Source organism: Bufo gargarizans, unplaced genomic scaffold (genome assembly GCF_014858855.1).
Source record: "Bufo gargarizans isolate SCDJY-AF-19 unplaced genomic scaffold, ASM1485885v1 original_scaffold_991_pilon, whole genome shotgun sequence".
NCBI lineage: Eukaryota > Metazoa > Chordata > Amphibia > Anura > Bufonidae > Bufo > Bufo gargarizans.
Genome location: NW_025334785.1, coordinates 1 through 12,017, shown reverse-complemented (window position 1 = coordinate 12,017; position 12,017 = coordinate 1). Strand labels below are relative to the sequence as shown.

Sequence of the window (12,017 nt, the reverse complement as noted above, 5' to 3'; positions counted from 1 at the left end):
GGGAGGAGGTGAGCTGTGACCGTCACCTATAGATGTCTGAGAGTGTAGTGAGCATACCCTGTGACAGAGATCCCTGTGCAGGGAGGAGGAGGTGGTGAGCTGTGACCGTCACCTATAGACGTCTGAGAGTGTAGAGAGCATACCCTGTGACAGAGGTCCCTGTGCAGGGAGGAGGAGGAGGTGAGCTGTGACCGTCACCTATAGACGTCTGAGAGTGTAGAGAGCATACCCTGTGACAGAGGTCCCTGTGCAAGGAGGAGGAGGAGGTGAGCTGTGACCGTCACCTATAGATGTCTGAGAGTGTAGTGAGCATACCCTGTGACAGAGGTCCCTGTGCAGGGAGGAGGAGGAGGTGAGCTGTGACAGTCACCTATAGACATCTATGAGAGTGTAGTGAGCATACCCTGTGACAGAGGTCCCTGTGCAGGGAGGAGGAGGTGAGCTGTGACCGTCACCTATAGATGTCTGAGAGTGTAGTGAGCATACCCTGTGACAGAGGTCCCTGTGCAGGGAGGAGGAGGTGGTGAGCTGTGACAGTCACCTATAGACATCTATGAGAGTGTAGTGAGCATACCCTGTGACAGAGGTCCCTGTGCAGGGAGGAGGAGGTGAGCTGTGACTGTAACCTATAGACATCTATGAGAGTGTAGTGAGCATACCCTGTGACAGAGGTCCCTGTGCAGGGAGGAGGAGGAGGTGAGCTGTGACCGTCACCTATAGATGTCTGAGAGAGTGTAGAGAGCATACCCTGTGACAGAGGTCCCTGTGCAGGGAGGAGGAGGTGGTGAGCTGTGACCGTCACCTATAGACATCTATGAGAGTGTAGAGAGCATACCCTGTGACAGAGGTCCCTGTGCAGGGAGGAGGAGGTGAGCTGTGACCGTCACCTATAGACATCTATGAGAGTGTAGTGAGCATACCCTGTGACAGAGGTCCCTGTGCAGGGAGGAGGAGGTGGTGAGCTGTGACCGTCACCTATAGACATCTATGAGAGTGTAGAGAGCATACCCTGTGACAGAGGTCCCTGTGCAGGGAGGAGGAGGAGGAGGAGGAGGAGGTGAGCTGTGACCATCACCTATAGACGTCTGAGAGTGTAGAGAGCATACCCTGTGACAGAGGTCCCTGTGCAGGGAGGAGGAGGAGGTGAGCTGTGACCGTCACCTATAGACATCTATGAGAGTGTAGTGAGCATACCCTGTGACAGAGGTCCCTGTGCAGGGAGGAGGAGGAGGTGAGCTGTGACCGTCACCTATAGATGTCTGAGAGTGTAGAGAGCATACCCTGTGACAGAGGTCCCTGTGCAGGGAGATCTATAGTCTTGTATACTGGACTGTAGTGAGCATTGTGATCATCCCCTATTGGCTTCGGTGGGAGCGTGTAGTGAGTGTAAGCTCCGGAGCCCCCCCTAGTGGAGGCTGCAGGCAGCCAGGATCTGTGTACATGGGGTTTAGAATTTTGCAAAAAAAAAAGCACCAACCGGCATAAAGAAGTGAGTGCGGAGCGCTGGGTGGAGCGGTGTCCAATTCATCTTCGTTGACCATTTCCTTCCATCTTGCTGCTTCTGAAGGCTCTCTATGCTCTCCCCATCTTTTCTGTCAGCAGGGAGGAGGAGGTTGTACTCAACAACTGGGGGGGGACACACACGGATCCAGCCTGTGTTACTGGGAGGGACACACGGATCCAGCCTGTGTTACTGGGGGGGACACACGGATCCAGCCTGTGTTACTGGGAGGGACGCACGGATCCAGCCTGTGTTACTGGGAGGGACGCACGGATCCAGCCTGTGTTACTGGGAGGGACGCACGGATCCAGCCTGTGTTACTGGGAAGGACGCACGGATCCAGCCTGTGTTACTGGGAAGGACGCACGGATCCAGCCTGTGTTACTGGGAGGGACGCACGGATCCAGCCTGTGTTACTGGGAGGGACGCACGGATCCAGCCTGTGTTACTGGGAGGGACGCACGGATCCAGCCTGTGTTACTGGGAGGGACGCACGGATCCAGCCTGTGTTACTGGGAGGGACGCACGGATCCAGCCTGTGTTACTGGGAAGGACGCACGGATCCAGCCTGTGTTACTGGGAGGGACGCACGGATCCAGCCTGTGTTACTGGGAGGGACGCACGGATCCAGCCTGTGTTACTGGGAGGGACGCACGGATCCAGCCTGTGTTACTGGGAGGGACACACGGATCCAGCCTGTGTTACTGGGGAGGACACACGGATCCAGCCTGTGTTACTGGGAAGGACACACGGATCCAGCCTGTGTTACTGGGGGGGACACACGGATCCAGCCTGTGTTACTGGGGGGGACACACGGATCCAGCCTGTGTTACTGGGGGGGACACACGGATCCAGCCTGTGTTACTGGGGAGGACACACGGATCCAGCCTGTGTTACTGGGGAGGACACACGGATCCAGCCTGTGTTACTGGGGAGGACACACGGATCCAGCCTGTGTTACTGGGGAGGACACACGGATCCAGCCTGTGTTACTGGGGAGGACACACGGATCCAGCCTGTGTTACTGGGAGGGGGGGGGGAGACACACACACAGATCCAGGAAAGACCTAGCAGAATTGGTAATGGAAGGGGCGGACTACAATACCAAGGATTATCAAAAGTAGTGATTTAGTCTAGAAAAAAAGACTGAGGGGCAATCTAATAACCGTGTGTAATATATCAGGGGGCCGTGCAGAGATCTCTTGTCCCAGTCCTGGGTATAAATAGATGACGGTAGTGGACGTCCTCTGCCTCTAGAGGAAAGAAAGTTTCTACACATAAAGGGGATTCTTTACTGTAAGAGCAGTGAGACTGTGGACTCTTTACTGTAAGAGCAGCGAGACTATGGACTCTATACTGTAAGAGCAGCGAGACTGGACTCTACTGTAAGAGCAGTGAGACTATGGACTCTATACTGTAAGAGCAGTGAGACTATGGACTCTATACTGTAAGAGCAGTGAGACTATGGACTCTTACTGTAAGAGCAGTGAGACTATGGACTCTACTGTAAGAGCAGTGAGACTATGGACTCTTACTGTAAGAGCAGTGAGACTATGGACTCTTACTGTAAGAGCAGTGAGACTATGGACTCTACTGTAAGAGCAGTGAGACTATGGACTCTACTGTAAGAGCAGTGAGACTATGGACTCTTACTGTAAGAGCAGTGAGACTATGGACTCTACTGTAAGAGCAGTGAGACTATGGACTCTATACTGTAAGAGCAGTGAGACTATGGACTCTATACTGTAAGAGCAGTGAGACTATGGACTTTACTGTAAGAGCAGTGAGACTATGGACTCTTACTGTAAGAGCAGTGAGACTATGGACTCTTACTGTAAGAGCAGTGAGACTATGGACTCTATACTGTAAGAGCAGTGAGACTATGGACTCTATACTGTAAGAGCAGTGAGACTATGGACTCTATACTGTAAGAGCAGGTGAGACTATGGACTCTATACTGTAAGAGCAGTGAGACTATGGACTCTTTACTGTAAGAGCAGTGAGACTATGGACTCTTACTGTAAGAGCAGTGAGACTATGGACTCTCTACTGTAAGAGCAGTGAGACTATGGATCTCTACCTGTAAGAGCAGTGAGACTATGGACTCTATACTGTAAAGAGCAGTGAGACTATGGACTCTTACTGTAAGAGCAGTGAGACTATGGACTCTTACTGTAAGAGCAGTGATACTATGGACTCTATACTGTAAGCAGGCTAGGTGAGACTATGGACTCTTACTGTAAGAGCAGTGAGACTATGGACTCTTACTGTAAGAGCAGTGAGACTATGGACTCTACTGTAAGAGCAGTGAGACTATGGACTCTTACTGTAAGAGCAGTGAGACTATGGACTCTTACTGTAAGAGCAGTGAGACTATGGACTCTTACTGTAAGAGCAGTGAGACTATGGACTCTATACTGTAAGAGCAGTGAGACTATGGACTCTTTACTGTAAGAGCAGTGAGACTATGGACTCTTACTGTAAGAGCAGTGAGACTATGGACTCTTACTGTAAGAGCAGTGAGACTATGGACTCTGTAAGAGCAGTGAGACTATGGACTCTATACTGTAAGAGCAGTGAGACTATGGACTCTATACTGTAAGAGCAGTGAGACTATGGACTCTTTACTGTAAGAGCAGTGAGACTATGGACTCTTACTGTAAGAGCAGTGAGACTATGGACTCTATACTGTAAGAGCAGTGAGACTATGGACTCTTTACTGTAAGAGCAGTGAGACTATGGACTCTACTGTAAGAGCAGTGAGACTATGGACTCTATACTGTAAGAGCAGTGAGACTATGGACTCTTTACTGTAAGAGCAGTGAGACTATGGACTCTACTGTAAGAGCAGTGAGACTATGGACTCTACTGTAAGAGCAGTGAGACTATGGACTCTATACTGTAAGAGCAGTGAGACTATGGACTTTACTGTAAGAGCAGTGAGACTATGGACTCTACTGTACAGTAAGACAGTGAGACTATGGACTCTTAGTAAGAGCAAGTACTCTCTTACAGTGAGACTATGGACTCTTACTGTAAGAGCAGTGAGACTATGGACTCTACTGTAAGAGCAGTGAGACTATGGACTCTTACTGTAAGAGCAGTGAGACTATGGACTTTACTGTAAGAGCAGTGAGACTATGGACTCTTTACTGTAAGAGCAGTGAGACTATGGACTTTACTGTAAGAGCAGTGAGACTATGGACTCTATACTGTAAGAGCAGTGAGACTATGGACTCTTTACTGTAAGAGCAGTGAGACTATGGACTCTATACTGTAAGAGCAGTGAGACTATGGACTCTTTACTGTAAGAGCAGTGAGACTATGGACTCTTTACTGTAAGAGCAGTGAGACTATGGACTCTATACTGTAAGAGCAGTGAGACTATGGACTCTTACTGTAAGAGCAGTGAGACTATGGACTCTACTGTAAGAGCAGTGAGACTATGGACTCTTACTGTAAGAGCAGTGAGACTATGGACTCTACTGTAAGAGCAGTGAGACTATGGACTCTATACTGTAAGAGCAGTGAGACTATGGACTCTTACTGTAAGAGCAGTGAGACTATGGACTCTTTACTGTAAGAGCAGTGAGACTATGGACTCTAACTGTAAGAGCAGTGAGACTATGGACTCTATACTGTAAGAGCAGTGAGACTATGGACTCTTACTGTAAGAGCAGTGAGACTATGGACTCTTACTGTAAGAGCAGTGAGACTATGGACTCTATACTGTAAGAGCAGTGAGACTATGGACTCTATACTGTAAGAGCAGTGAGACTATGGACTCTGTACTGTAAGAGCAGTGAGACTATGGACTCTTACTGTAAGAGCAGTGAGACTATGGACTCTATACTGTAAGAGCAGTGAGACTATGACTCTACTGTAAGAGCGGTGAGACTATGGACTCTACTGTAAGCGGCAGTGATGACTATGGACTCTATACTGTAAGAGCAGTGAGACTGTGGACTCTTTACTGTACGACAGTGACGACTATGGACTCTTTACTGTAAGAGCAGTGAGGACTATGGACTCTATTACTGTAAGGCAGTGAGACTATGGACTCTATACTGTAAGAGCAGTGAGAACTATGGACTCTATACTGTAAGAGCAGTGAGACTATGGACTCTTTACTGTAAGAGCGGTGAGACTGTGGGACTCTTTACTGTAAGAGCAGTGAGGACTATGGACTCTTTACTGTAAGAGCAGTGAGGATATGGACTCTTTTACTGTAAGAGCAGTGAGACTATGGACTCTTTACTGTAAGAGCAGTGAGGACTATGGACTCTTTACTGTAAGAGCGGTGAGGACTATGGACTCTTTACTGTAAGAGCGGTGTGAGACTATGGACTCTTTACTGTAAGAGCAGTGAGACTATGGACTCTTTACTGTAACAGCAGTGAGACTATGGACTCTATACTGTAAGAGCAGTGAGACTATGGCCTCTATACTGTAAGAGCGGTGAGACTGTGGACTCTATACTGTAAGAGCAGTGAGACTGTGGACTCTTTACTGTAAGAGCAGTGAGACTTGATTTCTTCTTTATGAGTTGTTTTTTTTTTCCTTCCTCTGGATCAACTTTGCAGGTAACAGGATGAGCTGGATCAATGACTGTCCTTTTTGGCCTATGTTAGGCTATGTTTAATATGTACTTGGGGGAATAGTGAGCTACACTACGCTTTTCATCCTGCAGAGTCCAGCAGGAAAAACTATGGGGCACATTTATTAAGACTGGTGTTTTAGACGCCGGTCTGAATAAAGCCTCTGCGCTGACGGTGGATCCGCCGCAGTTATGTTCAGGCGCCGGCCTCTCCATAACTTCAGCGCATCCAGCGCCAGTTCTAAATGTAAGAAGCTTTTGAGTTGTCTTAAAGTTAGACCATTTTCTATGCCTAAAATGATGAATGAAGCCGGCCCCTCCCCCGCCCCCACCATTACGCCTGAAATACGCCTATATGTTAAAAAGATACTTTTTTATTTATTTTTTATCAATGGATCCTTATGGTGACGGATGCTGTTGTATCTGTCGGAGGCATCCGTTTAATGTGTACGTCACATGTGGGACAAGCCAACCGGATGATAAAAGATGGAGATTTGCTGCAAACTCTTGAAATTCGTCTTTATTTTAAACCGTGCAGTTGATGCCTGGGTGTTATTGTCTCTATGAAAGAAAAATTCTGTGAAAACATTTTTATCTAGAACATTTCTGGAGGTTTGACGCGGAGAACGTTGGAAGACGATGATAATCAATGTCTGGACTGCACAAGGAATGAATCCTGAAAAATCCAGCAACTTAGAAAGTTCCTTCATGTGCAGCAGAACCTCCGTCGGGGCGGATTGGCCATGGACCTTACAGGGAAATTTCCCGGGGGGTCGCCTGGTCCCTCCTCACGGCCGGCCAGTCGAAGTTTTTGGGGCAGTATTTTGTGATGGACTGTGGTATTTGTCTCTATTGGGCCACAAAATGGTATTGCTGGCTTCCATCAATTTGGACCGACTACAGAACGGGGCCACTTTACGTTCCCAGTCTGCCCCTAACCTTCGTACATGAGGATCAGCAGATGAAAGGCCAAGCAGTATTCTCCTCATAGGCCATGGAGATGAACCACTGAGTTCACGTCGACCCCAAGGAGCTCAGACAACAGCAGAAATTTGTTCTGACAAATCCAAATGCAAGATCTTTGGTTCTATCTTCTGTATCTTTGCGGGATGAGGAGATGATGCCCAGGATGTGGTGTTCTCTCTGAAGAATCGTGCGTGACGGTGGGGGTGATAGTTGGTGACACTGTAGGTGATTTATTATAACCTGCAGGACTGCCAAACACTTCGCCAACCATCCCACGTGTTTTCAGCTCGGTCAGTCCGTTTTACAAGAGGACAATAACTCAAAATTGATGGAGAGTAACAGAGGCGGAATCTGATGCCAAACCTAAACCCCACAGAAAAGCAGCCAGAAAGTTCTCCTTGAATACAGGTGACTGTTCTCAGGTGGCTCCTCGCCACGTTGTGGCACAGAGACAGCTACTGAATGACGGTGATTCTGATCCTGGAGCCTTTGTGTGGTCTCGCTCGGAGCAGTTGGCGGGGAGATGACATCTGAAGAGTTACAATATGGAGGTGTCTACACTGTAGCAGCCCCTTATCTCCCGTTATCTATGAAAGCTGCAGTTTTCACATGGACAATGTGACAACTAAGGTATAAAACACATCTGTAGGACACGACGCACCGTGGGACATAAATACTATTTCCAGCCTGGATCAGCAACAGTCTTCTCAGGCTGACATTGTGTAAGGGCTCAAGACCCAATTAATATTGCACAAACTATAGGGCACTTTTCATTTTGATGTGAATTGTGGTCTTATTGCCACCACTTTGACCATAAAGCGTAGTCCAGGGTGCAACCGAATCTGACTAGTACCCCAGAAATGTCTCCTACCATCATGAAATGACGGTCCGGAGCAGATTGCAGGTGCCGAGTCCTTCAACATCTCCAATCATCATAAAGCTACAGTGCGCAGCAGATTGCGGGGGGCCGAGTCCTTCACACCGGTGCACTCGGATGTCTCAGAGGTGGATCCACAACATGACCAGTGGGACTGGCCGGGATGACCTTTGTGCCCATGACCACAACCCTGAAAACCACCTGTAGGGGATGAGAAAGATAAGTGTATAACATACAGTTTATAATGGATAGCCGTATGTTTAGAGAAAGTGAGGGCGCTTACCTGGCATTGAACCACCACATCCACATCGGGCATCCTTCTGGCCACCACTAGAGCAGAATGTGCAGCAGTGATAGATCCCACTATGCTGGTGCGATGTCCCCCTCACGTTCACGGTAAAAGGGGAGCCCTGTGGAAAATAAATTGTCAATACTATAGACCCTAACATCTCCAGGAGAATAAGTGGCAGCACTGCTCCTGGGTGGTGGCCTCTCCACCACTTACCCTGATGTGGCGTCCTTTCATACACACACTTATGGAAACCTGACCCGCCTCAGTTGGGGTGTAGGATATGTGGTATGTGCCATCTTGGTTATCCTGGATGGAGACTAGCACAGATCTGTGTGACATATAAACTGGTAAATATGAACCAACAATATAAATAGTATAATAAAAAAAAATTATATACTGCCTTCAACCAAGAGTGGCCACTATCGGTACTGCAGCCACAAAGCCACCCTACAGTATGTATCTGGAAGAAAGGAAACGCAACCCATCACCCCAGCATCTACGTATTTTTCGCCCTATAAGACGCACTTTTCCCCCCCAAAAGTGGGGCGAATGCTGCCATTTAACACTGATACATCGCCGGCCATGATGCTGCACAATGCGGGCTGGGGGCCGACAACTGATATTTGAATGGCAGTGGGGCCCGTTGCAGTCACTGTATTCTATTACACCGGGCTACCAGGCAGGAGACCCAACCTACCACCAGGCATGTATTCTGAAGAATTAGGACCCAACCTACCACCAGGTATCTATTATAAAGAAAGGAGACTCAACCTACCACCAGGCATTCTAGTTCTGGAGAAAAGAGACCAATCTACCACCATGCATCTATACTGGAGAAAGGAGATCCAACCTACCACCAAACATCTATTCTGAAGAAATGAGACCCAACCTACCACCATGCATCTATTCTGGAGAAAGGAGACTCAACTACCACCAGGCATCTAATTCTGGAGAAAGGAGACCCAACCTACCACCATGCATCTATACTGGAGAAAGATGATCCAACCAACCACCAAACATCTATTCTGAAGAGAGCAGAGCCAACCTTTCACCAAGTATCTATTCTAGAGAAAGGCGACCAACCTACCATCAGGCATCCTATTCTGAAGAAATGAGGGCCCACCCTATCACCAGGCATGTATTCTGGAGAAATTAGGGCCCACCCTACCACCAGGCATGTATTCTGGAAGAAAGGAGACCCACCCTACCACCATGACATGTATTCTGGAGAAAGGAGACCCACCCTAACACCCTGGAATGTATTCAGGAGAGAGCAGAGCCAACCTATCACCAGGCATCTATACTGGAGAAAGGAGACCCAACCTACCACCCTGACATTCATTCTGGAGAGAACAGACCTCAACCTACTGCCCTGATATCTATTCTGTAGAAAGAACATTTGTCCAGTTTGCAAAGAAAGAAATGGGGGGGTAAGTCAGCACATTCCAGTGCGCAGGTACCAAAAATTATTTGTGCCTGTCCGCCAATGACAAGGTGCTCTCTTTAAGACAGGGAACCTACACTAAATATTACCTCCTCTGGTGCCATACTGGCCTCCACTAAATTCAGGAATGCAGGTTCCACATGATAGTAGCCACAGCATCTATTCTGGAGAAGGAAACCGAACAAACCAAACCTGCATCTACATCTGGAGAGGAAACCCAACCTATAACTCCAGCATCTATCGTGGAGAGAGGAGACCCAACCTGCAACCATGTCATCTATTCTGTAGAGAGGAGACCCGACCTACCACCATAACATCTATTGTGGAGACAGGAGACCCAACCTACCACCCCAGCATCTAATCTACAGCCCCAGCATCCATGCTGAAGCAATGCACAACCTACCATGACATCTGTTCTGAAGGGAGGAGTCACAACCTACCACACTGGCATCTACTCTGGAAATAGAGATCCAAACTACCACCCTAGCATCTGTTCTATAGAAGGAGGCCCAAAAATACCACCCCAACATGAGGAGACTTAACCCACCACCCTCAGCATCTATTCTTGAGACAGGAGAAACAGCCTACAACCCCAGAATCTATTCTGGAGAAAGGAGACCCAACCACCATCCCAGTATCAATTCTACCACCTGGCATCTATTCTTAAAAAAGAAGACCTAACCTACCACTCCGACTCTATTCTGTAGAGAGCAGACCCAATTACCATCTCAATATGAGTGGACTCAACATATCCCCCAACATCTATTTTGGAGAAAGGAGACCCAACCTACCACCCTGCATTCATTCTGGAGAAAGGATACATAACTCCCACCTACTACCACATACCACCCTAGCATCTATTCTGGAGAGAGGAGACCCAAACTAAAACCCCGCATCTCTTCTGGGGAGACCAGACCTAACCTACCACTCAGACATATACGCAGGAGAAAGGAAACTCAACCTACCCCCAGCAACTATTCTGTAGAGAGGAAACACAATCTACCCCCAGCATGAGGAGACTCAGTCTACCCCTGGCATCTATTCTGGAGAAAGAAGACCCCATCTATAGCCCCTGCATCTATTCTGAAGAAACGTGACTAATCTACCACCCTGGCATCTGTTCTGGAGAGAGAATACCCAATCTACAACCCTGGCATCTGCTCTGGAAAGAAGAGACCCAGCATCTATTCTGTAGAGAGGAGACTTAACCTACCAACCAAGCATGAGTAGACCCAACCCACCACCACCATCTATTCTACAGAAAGGTGACCCAGCTTACAAACCAGCATCTATTCTGGAGAAAGATACCATACACAGCACTCCCACATCTATTCTTCAGAGGAAGACCCAACCTACCACCCTGACATCAATTCTGGAGAAGACCCAACTACCACCACAGCATGAGGGGACCTAATCTACCAACCAGCAGCAAATTTGGAGAAAGGAGACCCAACCTACAGCTTCAAAATCTATTTAGGAGACCCAACCTACCATCCCTGCATCTATTCTGGAGAAAGGAGACCCAAAACAAACCTCAGCATTTATTCTGGAGAGTAGAGAACCAACCCACCTTCCTATCATGTATGAGAGAGAGGGGACCCATCCTTCGACCAAGGCACCAATTCTGAAGAGAGTAAACACAATTAAATGCCAGCTAGGTAGTAAGAAGACCCAGCTTTCCCAAAGCCATCTATTATGGGAAAGGGAGACCCTATCAACCACACAGGCATCTATTCAGGAAAAGAAGACCCAATCCACACGTGGCATTTACGGTATACTTTAAAGTGAATTGGAGACCCAAGTGGAGTCTCAATCCACCACCAGATCATCTATTCTGGAGAAAAGAGACCAAGCGTACAACCTAGGAGACACAGCCCATGACTACATGATTTATTCTAGAGGAGCAGCCCAGCCCACCACCCAGGCATCTTTTTTGAAGAAAGGAGAACCAAAACACCTTCCACCAAACAGTTATCTGTGTCATTATGTAAGACATAACAGAACTCATGAACCAAGTTTGAGAAGATGTTATGCTCTGAATGTATAAACACTGAGGAGACTGACCTGCCCGATTCCTTATGCAGAATGATGACCCTAGGTGGTGCCCCTTTATGTTCCAGCTGATCTCCAGAGTTAGGTTACAGATGAGGGTAAAGCTGGAGAGATTTCCCTGCTGCACAGTCTGGAGACTGAGTACATTTTTGGAGGACACAGGAGATCAGGAAACCTCATCTATGTCATTATATCCCATATCATAAAGGTAATAAGAAGCTTATAAACAGATTACCTTGTCCTCTGACCGGCACCTCTCGGGATCCACACCACCTCTTTGCACCAAGC

The 12,017-nt window shown here is 47.9% G+C and overlaps 1 long non-coding RNA gene across 1 annotated transcript; it reads right to left on the bottom strand.

Moving 5' to 3' along the window:
* Nucleotides 1–6,612: 6,612 nt before the first annotated feature.
* LOC122924286 lies at nt 6,613–11,833 on the bottom strand. Its single transcript, XR_006387387.1, has 4 exons — nt 11,742–11,833; nt 8,447–8,561; nt 8,225–8,351; nt 6,613–8,142 (listed from the first exon to the last, which is right to left on the bottom strand). It is a non-coding gene; the product is annotated as an uncharacterized LOC122924286 (long non-coding RNA).
* Between the last annotated feature and the right edge of the window lie 184 nt (nt 11,834–12,017).